This window comes from Bidens hawaiensis, unplaced genomic scaffold (assembly GCF_021521415.1).
Source record: "Bidens hawaiensis isolate Kalapana, Puna unplaced genomic scaffold, B.hawaiensis_p1.1 tig00031115_1, whole genome shotgun sequence".
In the NCBI taxonomy this organism is placed as follows: domain Eukaryota; kingdom Viridiplantae; phylum Streptophyta; class Magnoliopsida; order Asterales; family Asteraceae; genus Bidens; species Bidens hawaiensis.
The window spans coordinates 166,877-180,061 of NW_027505203.1; the positions used below are offsets into that span (position 1 = coordinate 166,877).

A 13,185-nucleotide genomic window follows, 5' to 3' on the forward strand; every position below is an offset into this window, starting at 1 on the left:
CAGCAACACAGCTTCATGGATCCAACCGCAAGACTATCCAGATCTAGCTTTGTGAGTGTAAGGTAAAATTTTAGATTGTTAACTGGATCTAGTCTTTTGTTTCGGCTGGATGCGATGAGCAAGACTTTGGAACAGTGGTAGGGTTGGTACTTGATACTAGGTGGTGAACAAATGAACAATATGAGGCCTCACATCGGCTTATAGTCTTATAGTACAGTATTGATCCTTTATTAGGATAAAGAAAAAATAGGGAAAATTACCCAAATAGACAAGTTTGACTAAAAAATTACCAAAATAGACATGTCTATTTAGCCTACATCTCTCCAATCATTGGTTTTTTAACCAATAAACAACTGCCACGTCACCGAAGTCGGCTAAGGCGGCTAAGCCTTAGCCTCCACTTTATGGGCACGGAATTTTATAAAAAGTAAACGGGTCCCACCTTTAACCAATAAAAATTCGACACGTGTCAAAGGCGGCTAAACTTAACCTACATCTATGGTTATTTAGCCCGCGTCTTTGACTCTTAGCCGGCTTCGGGATACGTGTCTATTTAGTTAGCCGGCTCCAAAATTTCCAGCCTCTGCCCTCACAATGGCACGCAACAATCATAGGATGGTGACTCACCTATTAAATGCAACAATCATTAAACTTGTCAAGCTTAATAGTGAAGTCCTCTACTTGATTTTTAAATCTATAACATAAAAATCCTTTTTTGCATTGACTAAATCCCTAGACTTCCCAAACTATAAGGAAACGGTGTTTTGCATGTTTAAGTACATAAACTTTATTAGAGAACTTTTTCGTTAAGTTTAAGAATTTGATATACAAAACAAAATTCCAGACACTTGTATGCAAAATTCCAGAATCCAGACACTTGTTTTTGCATGATGTATTTGTTTTCATTTATACATAATCCAGCCATATTATACAAAATGACAAATATACGCATAAGTTTTTGAAAAGACAAGATTTCATAGAAACAAAAATTCATAATAATACAAGGGCATTTTTGTCTTTACAAAACTTAAGAGCAATTTTGTCTTTTCAATATATTAAGGGAATTTTCATCATTAGACATGTTTTTGGCCAGATTTAGCATAAACGAAACCACAAACATACTTGGGAGGCCCATATGCCTTAATAAAATAAGTTGATACTTGGATGACCTCCAAATAAATGATACGTCATCACTTTTTTCTATAATCAAACTTATATAGCGTAATTAACCAAATAATCTACCTTTTCGGAAAAGAAACGTAGGCCCTTGTCTGGATAATCTGCTTCATAAGTCTCCCCGAGAAGAGGATTAAAGGGTTTGCATTGTCTACCTTCTGTTGATGCATAACCAGAAACAGCAAAAGCTGCCATGCTTAATATTCTCATCAAATCATTCCCCTGCATTAATACAAGTTTAATGTCAGTTAAACATCAAATTACAAGATGTAAAATATGTTTAATTTTTGCAATGAAGAAAGTGGTTCATTGAAATAAACAGGGAGACAAACACCAGATAAATCCTTTCCAATGTTATCTTTAATAATAGACCATAATCCAACCGGTCTTTCTTTTTCCTTTGGTTCAGGCAAACTGCCTCTTCTTTTAATATGAGGATGCTGAATTAAATTAATTTCAGTTCCAGCATAGCCTGATAAGAAAGAGCCCTTTTCATTTGATGAAGAACTTGTTCCATAATTTTCTCTACCTCGATAAGAAGCACATTTAAAACATCAGCTGGCATCATGAATTCATTTGTGTCAAAAAATGTGCCAGTTTCTTCATCTGATTCAATATCTACTCCGTACCGGCTGTCGTTGTCAGCATCAGAATCGGTTTCACTGCCTTCTGACAATATAGAATAGAAATCTGTTGCAAGAAAAAGAGAAGTGTCTATGATTCTATAATGTGCATCCAACATTATTCTTTCTTTTCTACTTTAACTTGTTGAAAAACAATTATTCAACGTGACAACTGGATAGTTTTCCAACTCAATTAGTATTTTAAATACATTAAGTGTAAAACTGCAATTATGCCGATTAAAATCTGTATTAATTGTATCTATCTTAAATTATGTCTGTTTTGGTTGCAAAAAACTCTATTTGGTCAGCCGGTCAGAGGTCATCCGGTAACAGGCTACACATAATAAATTAGATAAGGTTAAGACCACTAATGATAATTTTAATCTGCAAGCCATATTACTAAGGTCATCTATAGCAATATTGTATCAGTAACCTAGTTAACAGGAAGATTAAACTCTTAAAAAAATAAATTACCACTGAATCTTCTATCTTGCCCACAACAAGAATCCCTCTCTTTTGTTTCATCAACCACAGTTGTTTCCAGCTCGATTTTCTCAGTCTGCAAATCAATGGCTTAAACCAATCAGTGCAATATTTTTTGGCATTCATCTTTCATAAAGCAAGTGTGATTTGCAAAAAACTGCTATATGTTTAAGTTGAACATTATGTGTACCTCTAACTGTCTTAATGTGTCTAAGAGAACAATATGTTTAAGTTGAAGAGTCTTCATTTGGTTTTGCATGGTGGTGACTTCACTCAACATAATCGATTCACAATCTTTTATGATTTCCTCAGTTATTCCTTCTTGTGATAATCGGGATCGTAATTTTTCGGTTGAAATAACCAATTCTTCTGAAGGAACAAGATAAATTTATAATAATCTAGTATTGGTTGTAGCAGGTCATTCATTTTAGCTGGTCTTTAAAAAACTGCTAACATGGCAATATCTGTCATTTTAGTGTATATGAAGTGGCTTTTATTTGTTCTGATGATAATTTTTTATTTTGTATACATAATTGTTTTAAAGCAATATTGAATTTTTTACTTAATTTTCAGTATTTTTGACATAGCTATTTTTTGCATATGTGGCATCTGATGTGGCAGAAGCACGTCATTTTTACTTCTTGTAGCAACAAATTATCTGTTTAAAGGGTAGCAATGTAGCATGTCATTTTGTGTCTATTTTTCAAAAATTCGACATGGCAATCAAATATAGTTGATAAACCTTTTCTTTGTTTTTTCATGTCGTGTGGCATCTTATGTTACTTTGTAATAACTACTTGTTGAACCCAAAAAATAAAAAGGAACAGTTTTCTAACACATTAATAACTTTTTTCATTTTTACGGTATTTATTAAAAGCGATATCATAGCGCATATAAAATTCCCAACCTTTTCGAATGCGAACAAAAGAACAATATGCGCAGAACCAAGCCAGCAACTCCGAAGAATTTCATATCCTTGTCTCTTAGCATTGAATTGATCCTCTGTAAGGCATTTCACCTGGCGCGACCGACGTGGGTATGCCCCTAGATAAACAACCGTCCTGTTGCTTCCCCGGGCAAATTCAAATACTTGGAAAGATGTCCATATGACAGTCTTCTCCATCAACTGAAAGTGTTAAATCAACATATTATGTTTTGGGATTGAGTTTGAAAAATGCTTATTGGCTTTTTGATGTTTTCAAAAAGCCAATAAGCCAAAATGTGTGCTTATTGGCTTTTTGATGTTTTCAAAAAGCCAATAAGCCAAAATGTGTGTGGCAATCACAAAAATCCTTTTTATTTTAGTTTTTTCGAAAGGGTTAAAAAGCAGTTTTCTAAAAGCTTAAAATCCAGGTTTTTCAAAATGGCTTTTTGAAAAAGCCAATAAGCATTTTTCAAACTCAATCCCAAACATGTTCTAAGAATGTCAATCACATGGGTCCATTTGAATTAAGTGTTTTGTAGTTCTGACTAGGGGTGGCAAATATGACCCATGGGTTGAATTTTATAAAACAGGTACTAAAAAGGTTTGATACGAAATGAGCGTAAAATGAGTGTCCGAAAAAGATTGTCTATCCAGAACAATCGTAAAATGAAGTTTATAAACCTAGATATAAAGTATACGTCATTATATATGATAGAACAAATTTCATATAACATATATATGATGTGAACTGTTGCTATTAAATTTTTTCAATAAAAGATGGTACTTTTCATTCTTTAAAGAAAAAAAAAAATCATAGCTAAAAAGTCCATGTATAAAATGGTAATATGTCAAATTGTAAATAACCTTTTTAGTTTTATTAAATAATTAATAAAAATATAGGTTTATAATCTTCAAGTTAAAATCTAGATTTTCATTTTACTTGCCTTTGTCCCAAACCATGAAACCAAACTGAAGCAAAACCGTTAGTAGCAGTTCGGTTTCAATTTCCAAAAACCGTTAATAACGATCTGGCTCATGGTTTGATCTAAAACCCGTACAAACCAGACCGTTAACACCGTAGATGTTTCAAAGGTACGTTATCTATGTATTTATAGTTTTTATATAAATATTGTTATAGAAAACCGGTTCCTAAATGGGTTCTTACAACAAGAGACCGGTTTTGAGCACTTTGACTAGCAACAGTTTGGGGGTAAAAGACCAATTTGTGCACTTTTTGTAAGTTTATTTTGTTAGTATTTAAACCATGAGCTTGGATCCGGTCCGTACTGAGACATAAAATTTAGGCCAAATTTTATACATAAGATGCAAGAGAGGAAGCAAAATTTTTATACCTAATTCCGTGACCACACATTCCAACGAACGAGTATGAAAGAAAATATTAGGGCACGGTATCTTATATGAAAAGAGGCTTCCACAACAACACAGCTTCATGGATAGTGAAAATCACCTCGGATATCCGAATATCCGAAAAAAGAAATAATAGAAAAAAAAAAACCCTTCTTTGTGAGGTTATTGATATGATACAAATCAACAAGAAAGAAAGAAGAGAAAATTGTCTGGTCCCGTTTATGATGGTCGATTCGGCTCGGATCTTAATCAATCATGTCATAACTCACACAAAATTAATCGTGTTGACAAGAGAGTTAATGACAGGTTACTATGTTTAGAAAGATGACCGTTTGTTAAGGCGGAATCAATAACAAACATACGGTTGCAATGAATATTCAAAATACGAAGACACACGGAGGATTCACTCAAAAGATTTCCATTTATATAACGTTAATCATACAAAAGGATAATCGATTAGGGTTTAGGAGGAATCCTAGGACAGCCTTCACACACACAATGTTCTCTTAATTAATGTGTCGGTCTTATCCGTATTGTCTCATTTTCCGTGTCCTTCGTCTCCTTGGCGGAGTGCCCTAATTATTCTATTTATAGGCCTGCCAACCTAGGACAGGCTGTCATTCCTTCTAGAAACCCTATCCGATAGTACATATTCAATTTACATATTCAAAAATTATACTAAGTGTAAAACAAGTCTTCCGGGTAGGCTTTTCATTAAACTTCAGTCTCCGAGTACGCAGCGTACTCGGCCTTCCTTCAGACTTGGTAAACATAGAAGTGTACTCGGAATCAGTTTCCGGGTAGACTTTACTTTAAAGAATATTTTACTAAGTAAAATATTCACCGAGTAGACTTCAATCTTCTTGGACTTATCAAACTTTGCTCGACAAATCCTGTGACAACCGGTAATTTCCCAAACCCATAAGCTAAGTAATCAACCTAATAATTAGGTGATTGTAAATATTAAGCGCGTGCATTTGTTATGTGCGCCCTGCGCGAGCGCGCCATGTTAGTCAGCGCGTGCAGTTGTTATGTGCAACCTGCGCGAGCGCACCATGTTAAGAACCAGCGTGAGCATATGTTATATGCGCCATGCGTGAATGATTTGGCTTTATGTTTTCATGTAACTTAAACATTATGTTGTCTATGGGTTGACCATCCCGCATGATGCTAAGGCGGGTGCATCCTACATCGTTTATGCGCGTGCGGAAGGGAACTAACCTACCCGCATGGCGGGAACGTTGGGAGCTAGTTTGTCTGAAGCTCCAAGATGGAATTGACTTCAACATGACTGATCACTATGTTGAAATACCAAGACCACCTGGAGAATCTACAAATGAAACTCAAATGTCCCTAACTGCGAGAAGGTTACGCACCTACCCGCAGCAAAGACATGTCCTATACGCAGAAAGCTATGCGCACCAAGTTATACGCGCAGAACACTTGGTCTATTCTCCAGTTAAGGAGATTACTCCCGCCCGAAAGGAAACAGTAGCGTGTTTCAGAGATTTTCCACTTTTTACTGTACACTGACAAAAGTACCTGAAAAAGCACACTGTAACATGAAAAGTCAACTGTCAGCCACCCTATTCTCACCAACCCCAGACCTGCATGTTCTGTCCAAATCAAATCAAAATCTTTTATCCACCACTCCACTCTTAAGTAAATAATAATAACTTCCATACTTTATCATCATTACAATTAGATATGAAAAGATTTTAATCCCCTAAAGCAAGGGATTGTGTTCCCTTGAGTTTGCCTATAAATTTGTAGCCTAAATTATCACCCAAAACACACTTCAAAGAACTACAAACTTGCACTAATCCTTTCCCAAGCATCCGTTGTTTCCAGCTCCGATCCTGTTACTAGGTAAGCCGAGAATATAACCTTGAGACCTACTATCCAACCCTTATATTCTCCTATTTCTTGATCTTAATATATATACTTGTTATTTAATCGTATTCTAGACCTTCGATTCCGAGGCCAACACCAAGAAAACCCGAATCTCGATTAATCCCTTAACAAGAACCTCAGGTGAGTCTCACAGCCCCTATTTTCACTGTTTTCACTGTTTTTAAATTGCTTTCGGGGCGAGGGACACGTACTTAAATAATGTTTTATCATGGTATACTTACAAGCTATGCAAGCGATTATGTGTTTTAAGTTATGTTTCATGATGAGCAATGCAAACGGTTATCTAAGGTTTTCAATGTATGTGCGCTAGAACTCGAGTAAGTGATCACTTTACCATTGGAACTCTAAGGGTAGGGACTGCTGGTTTGATCCGCCCACTCGTAGGGGTCGCACCTCTTTGCATGGACGAGTGCCTGGCATGGGGCAGTACTATGGGGTTGAGCCCGCTCGTAGGGGTCGCGCCTCTTTGCATGGACGAGCGCCTTGTTTTCCGGCACAACGTCTGCGCGTAACCCGCGGGACGGTATCCTTAGCTCGTAGGGGCAATGCCTCTTTGCATGGACGAGCACAGTTTCTCAGAATTGTTCGCGCGTAACCCGCGGGACAGTATCCTTAGCTCGTAGGGGCAATGCCTCTTTGCATAGACGAGCATAGTTTTCCAGAAACGTCTGCGCGTAACTCGCGGGACGGTTTTACGTTATTTTAGCTCGTAGTGGCTGCGCCACTTACATAGACGAGCACCGTATCCAGAATTTGTTCACGCGTAACCCGCGGAACGATTTTTATCAGAATATTGTCAGAATTATGTGTTAATACGATTTTACCAAGCAGATGTTAATGATGTTGCCAGAAATGTTTCAGAATGATTTTATCAAGTTACTAAAACTTGTGAACTCACTCAGTTTATACTGATTCAAATGTTTTTACGTGTCTTTCAGGAGATAACTAGGTAGCGCATGGAGTCACACTTAGAGCACCACACGCTGAACATCTAAAACAAGCTTTTTGGAAGATTTTGGTTTTATCCCCTCGATGCGCACGGTTACCCGCCGCGCAAGGGGATATGGCGAGAAAATCTTCAGTTTTATACTTGGATGTTTCTTTTTGTAATCTTTGAACAATGTAATGTGTTTGTAATAAACTTCTCATGCGCAATAAAAATCTTTGAATGTTTTGCAATGGCCCGTGCTTAATTATCAATCCCCACTCGTGCGCGCCCGGCTGTTTCCGCCGCTCAGGGCCGGGTGTGACAAATCCTCACGAGCAACCTTGTTCTTCTATGATCCTGTTCGACTCTTTGTTAGTTGAATAACTTATTGATAAGGCGTACTCGGGAGTACATACCTTACTCGAGAAGAACCTTACTCGATATAACTTAGAGATATTCCATCAACTCATCAAGTATACTCGGACCATAATTATTAAAGAATACCTTGCCCGGTCTTCCAATTACTTGGCTTCTTGGACTTGGTTGACCATACCTTACTCGGAAGAGTAAAATACTTGGTCTTGAAGAACAACCCTGCTTGACAAAGTGAACCTTACTCGGATATGCCAGATAGATGAACCTTACTCGGAAATCACCAAAAAGCATACCTTGCTCGGATATCCACTTAAGAAGATTATTTGAAGTAACCCGTGCCCGGAAGGCAAAATCTCGTACTCGGCTAAGTAAAAGCTTACTCGAAGGTCCAAGGTGTACCCGGGTTCAATACTTAGCAGTTTCTGAGGAGGTTGAGAAGATTCCAATCTTCAATATTCTTCATTTAGGTCAAATCTCCTCATTTGGGTCAAACTCTTGACCCAACAATCTCCCCCTAGATTGGAACACCTCAGCTGACCCAAAACACTCTAAGGTTACATACACTTAGCAAAATACACATCAAATTTCATAATTTAATTACATAAGTAAAAAATTACATAATCAAAGGTTTGTCCGAAGACATTACAAAGCAAAGTCTATTCTATCTCATTTGTCTTTTCCTCTCATTGTAGGCTGCTTGTCTTCTCAGCCGGATCACAGATGCTGCCCTTTCTGTGAATATATTGAGCACTTGGTAGTGAGTGTGTCCTTCTTGTATCACCAAGTCTCTTATATCAGCAAGATCATCATTATGTAGGCATGTCAGATCTGCATCCTTCTTGATTGTTGCCAAGGCCTTCCCATCTGAATTTCTCAGCACATAGTGGCCAGTGTCTTCTTTGTATTCAACTTCTGTAATGACACCGTTTTTCTGCACTGTTAATTTGGCCTTCTCATCCTTCTTCCCAAGCTTATACAAGTCTCCATGTTGGACAGAGGATTTTGATCTCGGACTCTCATCTGGTAGTTCAGTTCAGCCCTGTCCATTTTCTTCAGTTTTTCTGACCTCTTTGACTTGTGAAGTTGGATCAGTCTCCAACTTCTCTTTTCTTTCAAAAATTTGAACCCATCAGCAGCCTGTTCTTGCAGATACTTAGATAAGTCATTCATTTGTCTTCCTGCTGATCTGTCTCTGTTCCTGTAATCATATAAGTGAAGTGTGGCCATCCTTCTTAATTGATCTTCATTATACTCACGGAAGTCACTTCTGACCACAATCTCCCTTAGCATTCTGCTCTCCATAATCACTTTCATAGAATCAGTAACTGAATCATAGTACAGCTCTCTGGGTAGATCCACATCAGACTGTGGTCTTGTTCTTTGTTGCACTGAGCTGCTTGATTCCCCTCTTCCTGCTTGTCCTCTTCCTCTTTGCATTCTTTGATGGATTGGTGGTCTGAATGGAATTGATTTCTTGGGCTTTTGAGGTCCCAAGTTGAATGTCTTCACATATATTGCTTCCACCATCTCAGTAGGAAGGTTTGCAATATCTACAATGTCATGTCTTGCTGACTCCAGTTCTTTTAACATTTTAATCATTCCCGGAGTTCTAGCCAGTCCAGCAGGCACAAATCTGCCATCAGAGTAATATCTGGGATTTTCACCCTCCCTTAATGCTTTTTCCCACTCATCCTTCTGCAGATAGAAAAGAGTCTTCAGATCCTCTTTCTCCAGAACATTAAAATCTGCCTCAGTCATCCCTCTTTTGTTTATCATTATGTTTCTTAGGATGCTGATCATTTCCTCATTCTCCCAAGGCATAAATGGTTCAGTTTCTTGTTCAGGCTTTACATCATCTTGAGGGATATGAGTTTCAACAGGTTTGACTTGCTCCTTTTCCATTTCTCTTAATGTCTGAATTCTTCTTTTCTTCTTTTGAGGCTCATCAGGTAGTTCAGTTTGAATTGTGCTCTCAGTATAGACCCTTTTCATCTCTTTCTGTTTCATTTTGGAATACTGGTCAAATACTGCCTCTTTGCTCAAATTTCTCACAACCTCAGGCTTCATGCCTTTCTCAATCAAATAACCACACATACCATCATACTTCTTCTTTAATTCTTCCAATTCAATCTTATCATCTTGTTTTACAAATTTTTTTGACACTATCTCTTTCTCACTGTTATAGAGATCTTCAATTTGTTCAGCAGTGTAGTTTTCTAAAGCAGCTTCAGGATAACCTCTGACTTTCAAATAAGTTTTATAGTGGTCAGTATTTTTCTTTCTTTTCTCAACCTTCTTTAGGACTTCCTCTGCATTTATTTCAATTATGCCCCTTTGAATATAAGTCATTTCAGCTAGAGGGGTCTCAGCATTAGAGCTTGTGCCAACTTTTTCACCTCCTTGATCAGGGTGATCATCACCCTTTCCATCAGACTCCTCAGAGTCATCCTCCTCATCATCTGATAAGTCAATCATGGCATCTATCTTGGGTTCATCAGAGGCAGGATGCTCTGGTTCAGTAACATTCACATCAGGAACCTCAACCTCAGGGACATCAACATCAGGAACCCCTGGTAATTTTTCTCCTGGTTTTAGTGTTTTCAAGGGGATTGCCCTGATTGGTTCATCATCAGTCTGTTCAGCAGATTTTCTTCTTCTTTGATAAGTCTTTTCAAATCTTCTTTCTCCCCAGTTACTAGTAGGGTTCTTTTTCATGTCTTCTTTTACTGCAATTGACTCCCCAATCTCTTCAGGTATAATCATATCAGTGTTAAGATTGGTTGATGGTTCAACAGTCTCCTCTTGTTGCTCCTGAAACTTGTTAACCACCTTTCTCAAAGAGTCATCAAATTCTTGAGTTTTGTTCATATTCACCAGAATTTCAATAACCTCTTGATCTGCCACATCTTGAAATATTTCTTTTGCTACATTGGCTTCATTGATCAATAGGTCCTGCTGTGCCAACTCTTCTTCAGTCATGGAATGGACAATTGCTTCCCTTTCCATTGATTCTTTAATAAGTCTTTCTCTCTCAGCAAGAGCAGCAGCAGCAGCAGTATCTACAAAGGATACATCTTTCTCAACATATACAGCAGGCTCATCCTCTGTTGCTATCCCTTTGCCTTTTTCTTTTCTTTTTCTCAACTGCTCTTCATTCTCTTGCTCATCACTAGTTTCATATTCATCAATTTCTTTGAACAGTTGATCTAATTCCGAATCATGCTCTGCCCTCTTGGAACTAACTTCTTGATCATCTTCAGGTTCAGTGTTTATCAGTTCCTCAGTAGTAGCATTCTCATTCACATTCTCTACCGTCATCTCCTCATTCACAATATCAGTCAACTCTTCTGTAATCACATTCTCATCATCATTTGTTTCCTCTTCACACACCTCTTCTTCATTCTCATCACTAACATCATAATCATTCATAATCATTTTCAAACCATCAATATCATCAATACTTTCTGCATTAGTCATACCCACAACATCATCATTTATATTCTCCCCCTGTTTTGGGGCAGCTGAGGTCTTCTCAACCTCCTGCATCAGGGTTTGAATCATCAGTTCAGCTTCAGCTAACCTTTTTAACAACATTTCATTTTCATTTGTTAGCTCTTCATTCTTTCTACTCAACTCAACATTTTCATCCCTAACCTCCTCAACTCTCCTCTTCAACTCATCATTCTCCAACATTAGTTCAATATTTCTTTGAAGTGTGTTTTCTTGTTGGCTTGAGGGTGGGGTTGTAGGGAATGGTTCATAAGTGGGTTGTTCAGTGATGGATGTGGATTGTGTGTGTTGTGTGGAGGTTTCTGGTTGGTCTAAGTTGAAAGATTGAGGTGGTGTTTGATGTGGTGAGGTAGGTGGTGGTGATTGTGGTAGTGTAGGGATAGGTTGTTCAAGTTCTTCATGTTGCTCCCCCTGTACTGGTGCCATAATCTCCATATCCAGACCATCTCCCCCATCATTTCCATCAACATCATCATCAGAGTCTCCTCCAGCACTCTCATCATCACTCCCTTCTTCCTCCTCTAAGCTCAGCTCAGGCACAGGCATTATAGCCAAATCATGGTTTAACAACCATGGCAGAATTTCCAATGGGATACTTGCATCAAAATTGTTAGAAACACCAGGGTTCTTTATTCTCTTGTAGGCATCAGGATCTTGCAGTTTGTGGGTGGTTCCAATTGTTGGTAAATCTTGTAGAGTGCTATTGAATATAATCTGCAGGAATCTCGGGTACTGTAAAAATCTTTTCCTTTCCGGTTTCTTTAGATTCCCCACCAGCCCATCAAAGATCATTTTGGAAAAATTAAACGGCAGATCATAGATTGTTCCAACGGTGGCATTTGCTAGATCAAGACTCATCAGAGTCCATGATCCCTTTCTCAGAGCAAATCCATGTATGATGTGATGAATCAGAAATCTGTATAACATTGGAAATAACCCCTTCTGAAACTGTCCCTCATGGACATTTCCTTGATACCCCATAGTTTCTCTGAAAATCTTCAACAGATGCTTTGTATCGAAGCTGATGTGATTGTGATCATCGTCATTTAGTCTTAAACATCTTCTGATCAATCTTTCAGTGATCTGTATTTCCTGTCTGGCCACGGTCGCCTCGATTCGTCTCTCATTACCGTCTTCAATAAGCTCTGCTGATCTCCAGAAATCCAAAGAGTGATTTCTGTAGATAATCGGGCATTCAGTGAGTGCAAAGCTAATGTTTGACCGTGTCATCCATACGATCATCCGAGCCATCGGTTTATTTTCTGGTGTTACTTGTAGTAGTGCGCACATATTGTGCTTTGGCTCAAACACATACTTCGGCTCGTTGTCTGCCATATCTGTAAAACATAAACAAACATATTCAAAATGAAATTAGACATAAAGTTTAAAACTTTAGACAATTTCAAGTTATAAAAATGAAGAAGAAAGATAGAAATATTCAAGAACCTGTTCTTCGACAAATTAGTAACCTAAACACATAAACAGAGTGTTAGTACTCGAATACATAATCAAGTCACAATAACAAATTAATCGTGATCGGAAAACATAAAATTTTATGCTTACCGAGTCGGAAATTAGTGGCTGATAAAAATTAGGGTTTGGATTAATCTTGAATTCGATAAGTCGGTTATTTTCCTTAGTAAGAGAGAGTTGCAGTGGAAGGAGAGAGATAGAGGGAAATAATGTAGAAGAAATTTGCCTAAGTCCCTCTTTTATACATTTTGAAAGTGGGTTTTAAATGTTTTTTGTCTTCTTGTGAATTACTAGCTGTCAACCAGTAATATTATCTACTTGATATATTAAAAACATTTAATCAATTAAAATCATAAGACCTTACTCGAAAAATTAATTAATCCAAAGTCTACTCGATCTTCTTCCACTAA

At 37.6% G+C, this 13,185-nt stretch overlaps 1 long non-coding RNA gene across 1 annotated transcript; it reads right to left on the reverse strand.

Annotated features, from left to right (window-relative positions):
• Positions 1–1,838: 1,838 nt before the first annotated feature.
• Positions 1,839–2,643, reverse strand: LOC143611426 (uncharacterized). The gene is made up of 3 exons (XR_013149763.1): positions 2,473–2,643; positions 2,274–2,358; positions 1,839–1,866 (listed from the first exon to the last, which is right to left on the reverse strand). It is a non-coding gene; the product is annotated as an uncharacterized LOC143611426 (long non-coding RNA).
• Between the last annotated feature and the right edge of the window lie 10,542 nt (positions 2,644–13,185).